The following is a 15,634-nucleotide window of genomic DNA, read 5'->3' on the forward strand; positions in this document are numbered from 1 at the left end:
GCCAAGGTCTATGTGACCGTCTTTCCTTGGACAGACAACAACTCCTAGAAAAGCCAACATGAATGCTAACCCCCGCCGGGCCTCCCACTTGTCTTTGTTCTCGGCATGCGTCAGACCGGTGTTGGGCTCTTCAAATCCTTTTGGGTTACCATACCGATGATATAGGAAATGCAATGTACAACACCCCTCTGCTAGATGCGGGTCTTGGATGTCCCGGCTGATGTTCAACAAGTCTAAGAATCTGTGGAGTGTGACTGGTCTTGGTGCTAAGGGATATCTACTTCGGAGGTTCCCGTTGAGGCCTGCATACCCTGCAATCTCTTCTAGTGTCGGTGTGAGTTCAAAATCTGAAAATCGGAAGACATTACGGGTTGGGTCCCAAAATGGTATCAGTGCCTCAACAATATCCTTTCTCGGCTTAATGTTCATGAGTCCAACAAGACCGTCCAAAATTTTGACCACAGTTTCTCAACTTCCTTTTCCTAGGTCGTCCCACCACATATGGAGCTTTAGGGGTATCTCGCTCAGGACTGAGAAGGTTTCGACGTTGCTTGGATTCATCCTGCACATTTATTTAGAGGGGATTTAATGACTTATTTTAGAACTAAAAAGGAAAAAGTGACTATTTTTTGCAAATTTTTTTTTATTTAGGAAAAACAAAGACAAAATATTTGTTTAGGACAAATAAAGACTTGGTTTTGCAGATACGGCCTTTCAGCACTTCTAGGAAGAAGATTTTAAGGCTGTGCCCGTAAACCGTTTTAAAATGACTCAGGGTGGCTATTCTCGCAACAACAGCCTTCCGGCGCCCTTTTGGGGACATTCGGCTTATTTTAAACAAGAATGGCATCACCTGACTTATTGGTCATTAAAATTTTGGTATTTTTGGCTATTTTTGCAAAAGAGTGGTTGGACCCGATGAGGGTTGCCTACGTATCTCACATCCGGTGAGAATCAAACCAGCGTAGTTTGGGCAGATTTGCCAAAATCAAAACTATTTTGAACAACAATTTTCTTTCTATTTTTTCCAAATATTTTTCTCTTTTTTTTTTTATTTTTTTTTCATTTTTTCAAAAATCCGGCAGCATTTCGGTACTAATTGGGCGTTGGGTTTTTCAAATCAAATGGTCACCCTCACTTAGTCCTAACACTGCTTATTTTTTCTCAATTTTCACTCATTTAGACAAGCCGATCAACATGCAAAGCCGAGCAAATAAATGCGCAAGTAGCACGTAAGATGCATCAGGATGGTCATTTCAATTCAGGTCTCCTGTCCTAGACGGACCCAACCCCTGTGTTGAGTCCCCTAAGTCAAATGCACATGATGCAAATAAATGTCCTACTAGGGATCCGGTATGAGTTTATTGTTCTTCTAGGTTTAAACCCTAGGTTTATTGGTCTAGACCTGGCTTACCCCAGCGAACAACTCGGGCCGAGGGGGAGGCAGCGTACCGGGGATACAGAAGCTCCGCCGGCTTAGCAACTTACCCAACCTCGTCCTAAATTGGGAAAGACTCTAAACAGAAGAGAAGCTACACGAAGTGCACCCTTCTCCATGATGTAGAAGACTCAGAAAGAGGAAGGGATTCGCGACAGTTTATATATACAATTTCAACAAATAACAAAGCGGTAAAACATTTAGCACATATAGCATGGAACATGTAGAAAAATCAGATAAAGCCAAATATAATAATTATACTAAGCTCGAATTCTTTGAACCCTGAACCGGAATTCTGGGTTCGTTTCCCCAGTAGAGTCGTCAGAGCTGTCACACCTCCTTTTTACACACCTACCCCGAAGGATAATGTATAAAGGAGTTTTTCCATTTAAAGTGACATTATTCGAAATGGGATTCTTTATTTATTTTTAAGAGTCGCCACTTGGGAAAGGATTGGCTTTTTGGTGTCCCAAGTCACCGGTTTAACTTAAATCCCAAATCGAGGAAAATTTCGACTTCCCAATTGGAGTCTGCGAACCAGAAATTAGCTTAAATTATTATAAATGGCTAAAAATCTGATTTTTTATACATGCTCAAACCTATAGTGCAATTTTATAATTATTTACCGCTTTTAATTATTTTTTACGAAAGTGAACGTCGTTTAAAAACGTGTTTTCGGATCACGTCACATGAAATGCACCCGAATCCTCGACACATTCTTATTCAACGTTTTTGGATTTGGATTTGGGTTGCATGAAATGCACACCCGTATTTAAGAAGGTAAAATTATTAAAGCGCGCCTAAAGCAACTAACGGGTTATTATCTTTGCGGAGGGCCGTAAAATTCGCTAAACGGTACGCCCCGAATCTAAGTATTTTAATTAAGTATTTAATGAGGGCCCCGCAATTTATGTGTTTTGTTTGGCGAGGCTCGTCTCATTTTTATTTATTTAAAGGCTAACCTAAAGCAAACTAAGATTTTCTAATCATTTTTTCTCTCTAAAAAGGGCCTAATTAATTTGCATTTATAAATTCGGGCCTCGAGTTCAAGTCCGAATTCAAACAAAAGGGAGGACCCTCTTAGTTTGGACCCGCTACCTAACTCGAGAACCTAAATTTATATTTGCCAATTAATTCCCCATCTTCCTAATGTAATTTAAAGGATTTTTGACTTATAGCAATTTTGGGGACTTGAATCTTTGGCCCAGGTCTGTAAATGTTGCTGTTCAGCCATTGGGCTTCGGTGAAGTCCAGCCACGGACTCTTCCTAGCCTAAGGATCAAGTTGGCTATTTGGGCAATTGAGCAGGCAATGGGCTTATTTTACAGCCCAAATATCAGGAGCCCAGGCATGGGCAATTCTAAAAATGCAGGTTTCCTTTTTGGTTTTACTTGCAGTTTGCTTTCTAACATCCAAATTACATGTAAACCATATACTATGACCATAAGCATTTAAGAGTAGGATTTTCAACCTTCTAATTTCGAAGCCTTGAGTTTCAAACAAACTGAATTAACAGTGAGATTATGAGCTGAAGCATATGATCTATTTAAAATTAGATTCCCACCGGTACCAATTCTATAGCCAATTTTGCGCTATCTACTCACAGTATTCGGCACTTCCAGTTGTTAACGTAAGGTCAGATATTTATTCTAGTTATTCTACTTGTTTTGAAAATGAAACGTCAAAATACTTACACTACATCATCTACTGCAAGCAATCAACATTCATATGGCTTATAACTAACTAAAAAAACTCAACTAATCTCAAAAATGAAACCAGTCCAACCCAGTCCAAATTATACAGTCCACCATAGTCTCAAATGCCTATAATCAAAGCTAATTGAGGTCTAATTATGCAGTCTACAGTTCAGAAATAAGCTGATTGCAAATAAAAACAAAAACTACTCTAAAACTATAGCAGAAACAGAATAATTGGCAGCACAACGAGATTGCAACTTCACTTCATTTTTTAAGCTAGGAATCTACATGAATTTCAGAACATGTACCTAGAATTAAAACAAAAGGAAGAGGAAAATAAGATCAGCAGCGGCAGTGAGCAGTCAGCAATGATAAATCAACAGCAACACAGCCAGGAAATCACTCGAAAGCCAAAATTATGTCACTACGACTCAGGAGTGAAGACAAATGGATAGCATCCATGACCCAACACAGCCTTAATTGAGCTCAAACACACTTGAGATTAACCCAGGAAACTTCAGAAAAACTTCAGCAATCAAACCCCAAGCTAAAGATGCAAATTAACCACTATAACTTGAAATTAACCTAAGTATTTCAATAGAACAGTATTTTTTGGATTTTTTGGAGTTTTGCTAGTTTTTTGGTTTTTCTGGAAATTTTAGATCTAAAAATGAAGGTTTCTACAGCTATATGATTTCAGATTTGAATCTCTTGAGTGTTGAGGTTCAAATTTGAATTTCAGACTTGAGGAAGGGGATTTTTAGGGGGGAACTTAAGAGCTGGAGAGCTTGGGGAATTTTCAGAGTGTGTAAACTTGTAAAACAAGGCACTAGGCCTGCCTTTTATAGGCAAGGAAGGGGGCAGAATGTTCTGGAAGTTTTTACTCATTTTCCCCCTTTTTATTTTCAGAAATTGTACCTTAATCCCTAATTTTTTGGCTTGTTGCCCAAGTTACTGCATTAAGAATACAGAAACTTACACTAAGACCCCCTTCTAGAAGGACCTAGGGTGTTTTTCTACCTATGGAATACCTATACTACCCTTATTTGGGTTCTGAAATTACTGGTCCTTAACAAACCAGCCCATTTTGGATGCCTAAACTACCCTTGATTGCCCCTGAAATTACTAACCCTAGTTGAAATCTATCAGCTATAACCAATCACCTAAAATTACACTAATTAGACAATTAATCAAACAAGGAAACAAATTGCATGAACCAATCATGAATCAACTAACTAACACAAAATTAAACCTATTAAAATCAAGCATGAAGACTGAAAACAGTACTGCCCTAAATCAAACAAACTTAACTACCCTAAACATGGAATTATTAATATAACCACTACTCAAACTGATTTAAACTAAAATTATTAACACTAAAACATAGGGAATCAGATTTGAACAAGGCCAAAACTATCCCAACAGATTAATAAAGGATCAGACTAAAACCAAAGATTAAAATGAATTAAAATCTAAACGGGATGAACAAAAAAGCAGAATCGAGCACAAAATCAAAACAGAAATCCGAACAGGCAGTGATAAAAACAAAACGAAAATTAAACCAAAAAATTAAACTAAAATCATAGAATTAAATAAAAAAACCACAGAAAAGAAGAAGAAAATAGAAACAAACTCTAAAACTTACTGAACATTTATCTCAACTAAACTAAAATTAACAAATCAACTTTCATGCTATCAAAGTTCATGCTACTGGATATCAGACTTCGAAACAGGAAAACAAAGAAAAAAATAAACTCAAATACTAAACCCTAAGCAAACAGCAATCCAAATCACGAAGCCAAACAATTATGTAAAAAATAAAAATAGCACCAGAAGAAGGAAAAAGAGAAGAAAAAAATCGGGGCACTCACTGGTTGTGGTCTTCATGAATTGAACTCGGATTGAGCCCCCAAATAACATTATACGTTTGTTCTTGGTGAGAACAAACGTATCAGGTTATTTAGGAACTCAAAACGATCTTGGGCGGTCTTAAAAAAAAACAAATCCAATATCTTCTTGTAAACCCTAGATCTGGAATTTGACAAGTTTTACTTAGATTTGAAAAGTTTTGGTTTGAGATTAGAGATGAGGAGGGTTAGGGAAGTATAGGGTGTAAATTTGGTGGGACTTGGAAGAGTTGAGGTTTTGGCCAGATTTTCGATCTAACATTTGAGAAGATTGGCTATGATTTGAGGAAGGTGATTTTGGGGGTTGGAAAGAGGAAAGGAAGAGGATTCAAGGGTGTAATTTTGGGCGGATTTGGAGCATCGCCGCCGGCGGCGGATGGCGGTGGATGGCGGAGACACGGTGGGGACGGTGGTGTTACAGGGGGGAGACGGTGGTGTTACCAGTTGTACGAGGAAGGTGAGATATGTCTTAGGGTTAATGCAATTTTTCGGACAATTTTATTAACTATGTCAAATGNAAATGCAAGATTAAAATAAAAGACCCAATTGACTCTACTATTATACTAATTAATTTCCAAAGAAAACTTAAGACAAATTTTAAAAATTAAAAGTAGAAATGCAAGGACCATTTTGGTATTTTCTTTATTTTTGTAATATTAAAATGCACACTATTTTTTGTATATCTTTTTTTGGAATTATATCAATCAAAAATGCACACAAAAATGCAAACAAGACACGAAATCATGCAATTAATTCCTAAAAATTTAAATAATAAAAGAAAAATTCTAATTCTAATGAATTTATAGGAGTAATTTAAGCGTGGCAAAAATCACGTGCTCACACACATTTTCATCAATTGTTTTTCATAAAAACCTTCCAGAAAGAAGACACAGATTGCGCGCACAAATCGGAAAAGGCTAAATGGAGCTATTCGAGGTTTAAAAATACAGAAATGAGGGCTAAACTGAAAATGACCTATCGGGTCATCACAGCACGTCAAAGCAAAAGAAAGTAAAAGAACCCTAAAATGCTTCCCTGTTCTTGGGATGAGAATGAGTTAATTAAATGGAGTAATACAGTACGGATTCATATAGCCGATCAAAATAGAATATAATGAAAGAAAAAGATGTATCGGTATATAGAGGCTATATTTTAGATATGCTAGCACTTTAACTACAGGTCCTATGTTTTTAAACATATAAAGAGATTTTACTACATACTTTTATTTGTATCTGCATAATATTGATATGAGATGATCTTAAATGGAGTAACATAGTCAGTGAGGATTCTGTAGCCAGCATCAATTTGTTTGAGACCGAGGCGGTGTTTTTGGGGTAAGAGACAAGACAATCTCTCAAGCAGTACAACAAGGTTAACTAACTACCACACTTGAGGCACAATAGCTAGTAAGTGGTACCTCAAATAGCATTAACAAGAAAATGAGGTAGAAACTGGTAACTCAAATCATCTTAGACTAGTTGAAGTGGCCTGAACCATGTTATTCTGTAACCATCTCTAAAAAAAAAACTAGTGAGTTGGCAAAAACTGCCGAAAACTTAAACGAAATATTTGCCAGTTAAATTGTCAAGTACCTTGAAAATATATTGCGATGTAAGAGTTTAACTCTCGACATCCAAAATCAGTGATACATCTTGCAGTTCGGTAATCCAGGAAACAGCCTCCCTGCCCCTCGGGGTAGGGATAAGGTCTGCGTACATATTATCCTCCCCAGACCCCACTTGTGGGATTATACTGAGTTGTTGTTGTTGTATCTTGCAGTTCGGTAATAAAGACATACATTTTGTATGCCTTGTGTATATCATTACTCATCCAACGATACTTTAAACATATTCGGTTCCAATTTATGTGAACCTGATTGACTGGGCATGAAGTTTAAGAAAAAATGAAGACTTTTTGGAATTTGTGGTCCTAAACAATTCAAAAAGGGACCCAGAGTATTTGTGTCGTTATAAAAGCTTCTCATTAAGGGTAGAAATGTAAGTTCAAGCTAAATTGTTTCCAAATTTAGAAAGTGTGCATTCTTTTTTGAACGGATCAAAAAGGAAATAGGTTCACATAAACTGAAACGAAAGGAATAAATAACATACGCCTGACATCATCCAACATATACGACTATTTAATTTGTACGTATTCCACGTATATTTGTACAGCTGATCGCTTTCCAATTCTACTTAAAACGGCTCCACCCTAGTATTCCTCATTGAAGTTGACAGAGCATCTAAAGTAATTTTTAAAGGTGTGGATCTCGTAGTGAACTTTAAAAAAGAAAAGAAAAAGGATACATTCTAATACATCCCATTTCAAAATCATATACAGTAAAAGAACAAAAAATAGTGATGATTGAAACTAATGGAATGCCACTTGTCATCTTTGTCTTCTCAATAATTTACAGCATTTTTGCAACCTGACATTTAGGGCCCTCTCTAAATGTCTTGAATTCAAGTTGGTTCTCCATTTGCTTCACCGTGACCATTGTACCTTTTATTTGCTATATTCTATATATTTTGGACCTCTATTTGCTAGACAGGTGTTTTGTGGCTTTAAAGTTTAAAGTAACACCGTTGTACTTTATTTTATTTTTTTTATAACCGTGGTTTTCGGGCATCGCTTTGCGAACCCAACTAGCTATACCCACTGGCTCCCGCTGTTTCAAGGCGGGTGCACGGTTAGTTTCACAGGGCCCTCGAGACGTGGCCGGTTTGTAATGCCTCCAGTGGCCCTGCGGGGGCTCGAACTGGCGACCTGAAGGATTTTGTCCTCAGGCCTTTAGTAGTTGAGCTACCCTCAGGGTTTCCAGGTTCCCGTTGTACTTTACTAATTCTATGATTGCATAAATAATACTGCTATGTAGGAGTGGCAAACGGGCAGGTCGGGTTGGATATGGTTAGGGTCGAAAACGGGTAGTGAAAAAATGAATCAATTATCCGACCCGACCCGACCCATATTTAATACGGATAAAAAATGGGTTAACCGGCGGATAACATGGGTTACCCATATTATCCATGATTTCTGTATATGATCACTTTTGGGAGAATTCTTAATCTCCCTAACTTGAGGAACCCCCAATTTGAGGCTTTACAAATGTAAAAGTTAGACCCATTAGTTATCCATCGGTTACTCATTGGTTTTTAATTTTTTAAATGGATAATATGGTTCTTATCCATATTTGACCCGTTTAAAAAAGTTCATTATCCAACTCATTTTCTAGTGGATAATATGGGTGGTTAACTGTTTTCTTTTAACCATTTTGCCACCGCTATTCACATGAAATTAACATTATACTCTCTTTGTTTCAATTTAGATGACATATTTCGTTTAACAATTCATTTGTTACCATATTTGAAGCTAATGAAATTATAAAATATATAATATATTTTTGTCGAATATGTAATTTGAATTCACGGATCCAGAATTTAAATTTTAGGGGTTCAACATTTCGGGTTAGCATTAAACATATTGTACATTTAAAATTAATCATGCATACATAACAATATGATATTGTTATATTCATATCATAGTACGTTAATAGCAACAATAGCTGCCCTGTAAAATCCCACATAGTGGGGTCTGGGGAGGATAATGTGTACGCAGACCTTACCCCTGCCCCGATAGAGCAGAGAGGCTGTTTCCGAAAGTACATGAATAGCAAGAACTAGCATTTTTATTGAAACGATAACTCATGTGGAAGAACAAGCCTGCTATTTATTGTAATTTTAATAAACTTTAATACATAAATTTATACATCGAGTGGAAACTATTGGATTCATATGAATCCAATGCTATAGGGTTGAATCCGCCTCTGTTAACTCAATATGTCTCTATAACAACCTTATCAACACTAATGTTATATGTTGTGTAGAATTCTCTTTTGGAAATTTTACTTCCTATAGAAAATCTTTACACCTTATTTATTATAAATAAATATCTTTTTAAAAACTATTTTTTATAGCTCCCTTTTAGGTTTTATTGAAATTATTTATTTATGGTCACTTCCTACCGTTAAGCCTTTAAATACGCTGTAAAATATTTTTCTCTCTCCTACTTTCTATTCTTTCTCTCATACTAACACTGTATAGTATACAACTTTGTTAAATCCACGATCTCTCTCTACTATCTCTCTCCCAGCTCAGTATCTTCCCCACGAATACAACCACCATTATCAACTTATTAGTCTCCATTTACTCTCTCAAATTTGAGCACTTATGGATTGGTTTCACAAATAACATTTGATGCCAATTTACTCCGTCAAAGATATGGGCCCTCCTTTGGGACTATGCTATGCGGAAGATAAACGCCGATGTATAAGCGACAATGAAACACCCGCAACGATTGTTAATGAATGACAGATTCGGATATTTCTGTGAAGATAGTTTTAGAATAGTTATCGCTGAATATAGTTTTTGAAGATAGTTTTCTATGAAGATAGTTTTTGAATATTGTTTTGGTAAAGATGGTTTTCTGTTAAGAACAACTCATGCATTCACTTATGCACTGTATTCAAAGTGTTTATTCAACAGTTTATAATTTCAAAGCTTCACTTTGTTTCACTATTTTGTGCAACAGTATATATTCAACAGTTTGTATTCATATATATTCATCAGATGTATATATGTATTCAAATGTATCTGCAGTATGTATTCATATGTATTCAAAATATATATGCAGTATGTATTCAACAGTTTACTAAAAATAATGTATCTGCAGTATGTATGCAATATTCAGTATGTATTCATCAGATGTTAGTAAACTATGGAATGTATTCATCATATATATATATATATATATATATATATATATTCCAATATATATTCATATTCATATGTATTCATATTCATTCATATCCACAGCAGATTGTATTCATATGTATTCATATTCATTTAGAAGATACAATAATGTCTCTTTGCCATATGTAAAATTGAATATACCGATTGCTGTATATATTTGTATTAATTTTGAATTTTATTTAGTAAACAGAACTTCCACGAACGCTAGCAACAAAGAAAGGCAGGATTGAATCTATAGAGATTGCTCTGTTATGGGGTAGTTTTCAGCTGAGAATATTCTATTACTGGAAATACAAAATTATGCGTGTTATAATTGAGTTAGTTGAGTTATATTAGTAGTCTATCGCGTTAATTGATTCACTTAGTGTTTTTAAACAGCTGAAAAGACCCTCTTTACAATCGAATACGTTCTCTGCTTAGCTGGACTCCCCTGTTTTCCGCCGAGTTTTGCTACTGTATTCATGAATACAGTAGCAAAAATACATCGAAATACCGTAGGAAAAATACATCGAATACAGTCTATAACAACTGAAAGCATAGCTATAAGAAGTAATTTAGTAAATGATAGCTATATCAAGCTAATAACCACTAAACAATAATAGTTTGTGAAAATTTCTCTTCCCTATTTACTCAGCCTACTATTAGAGTCCATTTTAGTGGCCCACATCCTAGTGGCCCAATTGGCCCAACAAGCCTGGCTTAGTTTGAGCCTGTCCAGATTTTTCATTTTAATTCAATCCTTGTGTTTGTGTCCCGTAAATATAAGGAAAAATGATATTGTATAGCCGCTCATAAAATAATAGTCGATATATATATATATATATATATATATATTGCATGTTATATAAAAAAATTATACACATTTTAAATATTTTTCGACTATCGAATGTAAATAGTTTCTAGGACGGGCTAAAAGTGAAAAAAAACCCAAAAACCATCACAATAACTAAATGAAACTTTTCTTTCTCAAACAACTTCAAGTAAGAAATGACACAAGGTAGCCACTTTCGAGGACTACTATTTAAGAATTAGCTAGTGCGTCATGTATTTCAAAAATCCAATTCAAATTTTCATATCATGAATGGTCCTTAAATTAATTTTTTAAATTTAAAATTTCAGGACAACATAAGCACTGACAAATTTCTAAATAGCATTCTTGAGAATAGCTATACGTGCACTTGCCCCCAACTTCAAGCGTGAAAGTCAAATTAAAACGAATCACATGTTTGAAGGACAAGAAAGAGAAAAAAGAGGTAGTATCACTTTTAGCCAGCGCCAGAAATTATTTATATTCGGTAGCCAAAAAACTGTATAATTTTTGTATATAACATACAAAATGTATATATATACAAAAAGTATACAAATAATATATATTTTTCGGCTATTATTCTGAGAATGGCTATACAGTGTCATTTTTCCAAAGGGAAATCTCACATTATTGGGCCAGTGCTATGCACGAGTCAGGGGGGAAGTGCACGGTTAGCCACTAATAACACATGTATTTACTTTTAAGCCATTGTTTAAAATGTCTTTAGTCTTTAGCCACTGCTTTAATAAACTTTACCTTCCCGGACAAAAACACCCTTCTGCTCATAAAGTTCAGGACCAAGTGTCCTTATGTTTTGAACTTGCAACTCTAAGTTCAGGACTTCAGGACTAAATATCCTTAACTTTTGAACTTGCAACTCTAAGTTCAGGACTTCAAGATTATATGTCCTTAACTTTTGAAGTTGGAACTCGAAGTTCAGGGCTACATGTCCTTAATTTCTGTGCTTGTAACTCTAAGTTAAGGACTACTTGTCCTTAACTTTTGAACTTGTAAGTCTAAGTTCAGGACCTATTGTCCTTAACTTTTGAGCTTGTTAGTCTAAGTTCAGGATCAATTGTCCTTAACTTTTGAACTTGTAACTGTAAATTCAGGACCAAGTGTCCTTAACTTTTGAGCTTGTTAGTCTATGTTCAGGACCTATAGTCCCTAACTTTTGAGCTTGCTAATCTAAGTTCAGGACCTATTGTCCTTAACTTTTGGGCTTCTTAGCCTAAGTTCAGGACCTATTGTCCTTTTTGAGCTTAGTAGTCTAAGTTCAAGACTTCAGGACCTATTGTCCTTAACTTTTGAACTTGTAACTGTATGTTTAGGACGTATTATCCTTAACTTTTGAGCTTGCTAGTCTAAGTTCAGGACCAAGTGTCCTTAACTTTTGAACTTGTAATTCTAAGTTCAAGATCAAGTGTCCTTAACTTTTGAACTTGGAACTCGAAGTTCAGGACCAAGTATCCTTAACTTTTGAACTTGTAACTGTAAGTTCAGGATCCATAGCGTAGCAGAAAATCAAGCGTTATTTGTCTCTTTTCGCAAAATAATAATAATAATAATAATAATAATAATAATAATAATAATAATAATAATAATTGCAATTTAAATATAAGATTGATGTCAGATTTAGCTTGGATACAACATTGATAAGACAAATCTACATAATCTTTTCATTACTAGTCTGATGAAAATACAAGTGACGATGATTTGTTTTCTAGAGAATGAAACCAAAATTCTCTTTGATTACTCTCAGATTCACAATACATGTTTATTCCCTAGTAAGCTTACATAAGGCGAATTCAAAATAGTCGCGTCATTAGACTTCAAATAACGGATGGTTAAACAAAAAAAAGTAAAAGGTTAAATGCCAGAAATGAAGGAAATATTCTTTTAATAAATAAAGAACAATGTTCTAACATTGATATTCATTCATAAGTCAACTATATGTTTGAATCAGAGTTACATCGAAAGGGAATTGATCAAGTACAATTATAAATGCATGTGCATATGTATTGGCCAATAGTGGCGCCAGAACTTGAGCAAAGTCCATTCCCGTTGTATATCAAGTACAATTATAAAGGCTGGTGCAAATTTATTGGCCAATAGTGGCGCCAGAACTTGAGCAAAGTCCATTCCCGTTCAATACAATTCTTCTCCCTAACATGAAAGAGATAGAAGAAAGGGTAATAAAATCTTTTCGTATTAATTTTAATAGACTAGTGGCTACTATTGCTAAGCATTGAAAATGCTGGATAAAAAGTAAATACCACTTTAAAAAATGACTATCCCACACAATTTTTACACGAGTCAGCTATTACTAGTAAAATTAAATAATTGTTCAAAAGTCTTCATTTTTAATAGTAAAGCAATTAATAATGTCAAAGGTGCAGTTGCACTCCCATGTGAAATACATTAGAGGAATAGAAATTTCACAAAATTTCTATTCACAAGAAAAATAAAAATTTCTATGTCAGGCTGAGTAGACATTGTCCTATGTTTTAAAAAAAATATAGAGCTTTTACTACTTTTAGTTGTATTTGCATAATATTGATATGGGGTGAGCTTAAATTGGGTAAGATAGTGTTAATTTGAGTGCCCGTATGGATTGCTAAGAACTTCATTCTTTACCGTGTTTGTTAAGTGTAAAGAGAGTAAGTAATATAATGAACACAACGATTTTAGGTGAAAAATTACCCATCTGAAAAGGTGTAAAAACCACGACCTGCCACGTAGGTGTAATGACCCGGCAGGTTGTTTTAAGAATTAACTCCTCATTCCCCTATTAACTGCATTCCCCATATTTGTTTCAGCTTTGTGAGTTGTTGGGAGGATTCGTTTTGAGTTTCAGAGTATTTTGGAACACTTAGTCCCTAAATGAGAGTTTAAGCTTTAGAATTTGGACCGTAGTCGGAGCACTATGAAGACGGCCTCCTGTTAGCTCCGTTGGGTGATTTCAGGCTTAGGGGCGTGTTCGGATTGTGTTTTGGAGGTCTGTAGCTTAATTAGGCTTGAAATGCCGAAAGTTTTATTTTTGAAGTTTTCGGTTCGACAATGAGATTTTGATATTGAGATTGGAATGGAATTCCGAAAGTTGGAGTAGGTCCGTTGTGTCATTTGGGACGTGGGTGCAAAATTCCAAGTAATTCGGACGAGGTTTGATAGGCTTTTTGATCAAAAGCGGAAATTTGACGTTTTGGAATCCTTAGGCTTGAATCTAAGGGTGATTTGGTATTCCGGCGTTGTTTTGAGTGTTTCAAGGATTGGTACAAATTTGAATAGGGGTATATGACTTGTTTGTATTTTTGGTTGGGGTCCCGGGGGCCTCGGGATGATTTCAGAATGTTGACGGAAGAAAATTGGGAGATTTGGAAGCAGCTTCAGCTGCTGAAGTGTTGTCATAACTGCACCTGCGGATCGGGGACCGCAGGTGCGGGCCCGCAGAAGCGTGTGGCTAGTCGCAGATGCGGTTTGAGGCAAAATTGGAATTGGCCGCATATGCGGCCCAAGCACCGCAGAAGAGCCACCGCATCTGCGGAATGAAGGTCGTAGGTGCGGAAATTTCTATTTAATAAAAATTTGCAGGTGCGACTTAGTCTACGCAGAAGTGGGACCGCAGTTGCGGTCCCAAATAAAAGTACAAGAGGGGGGATGAATTGTAAATACTTAAAATTAATTGCTTATATGTTGACTTATAATTCGAGTAGTCGACTGAATATGATATTCTAACAGTTATGGTAACTGAAAGTAAATGCAGAAAATAATTGCAGGAATTAAAAACACCAAGATTTTTTATATTGGTTCGGATTCAAAGTGAATTCTAATCCAGTCCCCTTGGGTTGCAAGGGAGTTCTCTTTAGTAATTGAGTTTCTTCCGAGTACAGATGTGGTGTATATCGCTTAGATTCTCTAGCACTCGTCTTTGATACAATTCCTCACCAGTTGTGTGCTCTCTTTCTATCCCTGACATGTTACACAGCAGATCTTAGTGAACTACAATGCTTATTTGCAGTAGAATGAAGAGAGTAATTTGGTTTGATCAAAGTATATGTAAGCTAGGGTTTACAACGAGTATAAAGACTTTGATGGATGGTAGAGGTTTGACAACCCAAGAGATTTGATCCTTGGAAAGAATTGATTATTTCCAAGAATAAGGAATGAGCTGTTGCTTCTCGTGATTGCTTTCCTTCAGCAGATGATTGCTTCACTTGATTTCTCCTTGATTGTTGGATCCTCCAAATGAGGATGCTTCCCAGATCTCCCGTATCCTTCTTCCGTGATTCTGCCCATGATTCGTGCCTTTGTTCAAGGCTTATTTGATTTTCGTCAACTCAGCTAATCATTGTTATTGCTGATTGATTTGTTGATAAGATTTCGCCTAGATTTACGAGACCTATCCAGATTTGCTGATCACAAGCTGATTGATTTATTTCCTTGTATATCATGAACCATTCCAGCAGTCTTCTTTACTTCTTGAACTTGATTTCCTGCACATGTATATTATTTGCATCATTAAACCATGATCTAACAATCTCCCCCTTTTTGATGATGGCAAAATAATATAATAAGGTAAAGAAGTAAACTGTCACGACCCAATTCCCATACCCGGTCGTGATGGCGCCTCTCGTGAAGACAAGGCCAGCCAACTAACCCAAATCCTTTCACTAACAATTATTAAACATAAATGAATAGAAGATACAACTTAATAGCATAAGAAACTGTTAATTACTACCCGACCGGGGTGTCACAAGTCACGAGCATCTAAGGAAACCTGAATGCAACTACAGGCCAATATATATATATATATATATATATATATATAAGTAAAATTTCTGGAAAACAATAGACAACATCCGGTGCCGCGAACGCTGGCGGTCACCTTGCTCAGCTACAATAACAATACCTTCAATCCGCTAATAACCCGCTACCGGGTGAACAATACCTGCAACTGCATGCGAGGTGTAGGGAGTAAA

Source organism: Nicotiana attenuata, unplaced genomic scaffold, assembly GCF_001879085.1.
Source record: "Nicotiana attenuata strain UT unplaced genomic scaffold, NIATTr2, whole genome shotgun sequence".
Taxonomy (NCBI): domain Eukaryota; kingdom Viridiplantae; phylum Streptophyta; class Magnoliopsida; order Solanales; family Solanaceae; genus Nicotiana; species Nicotiana attenuata.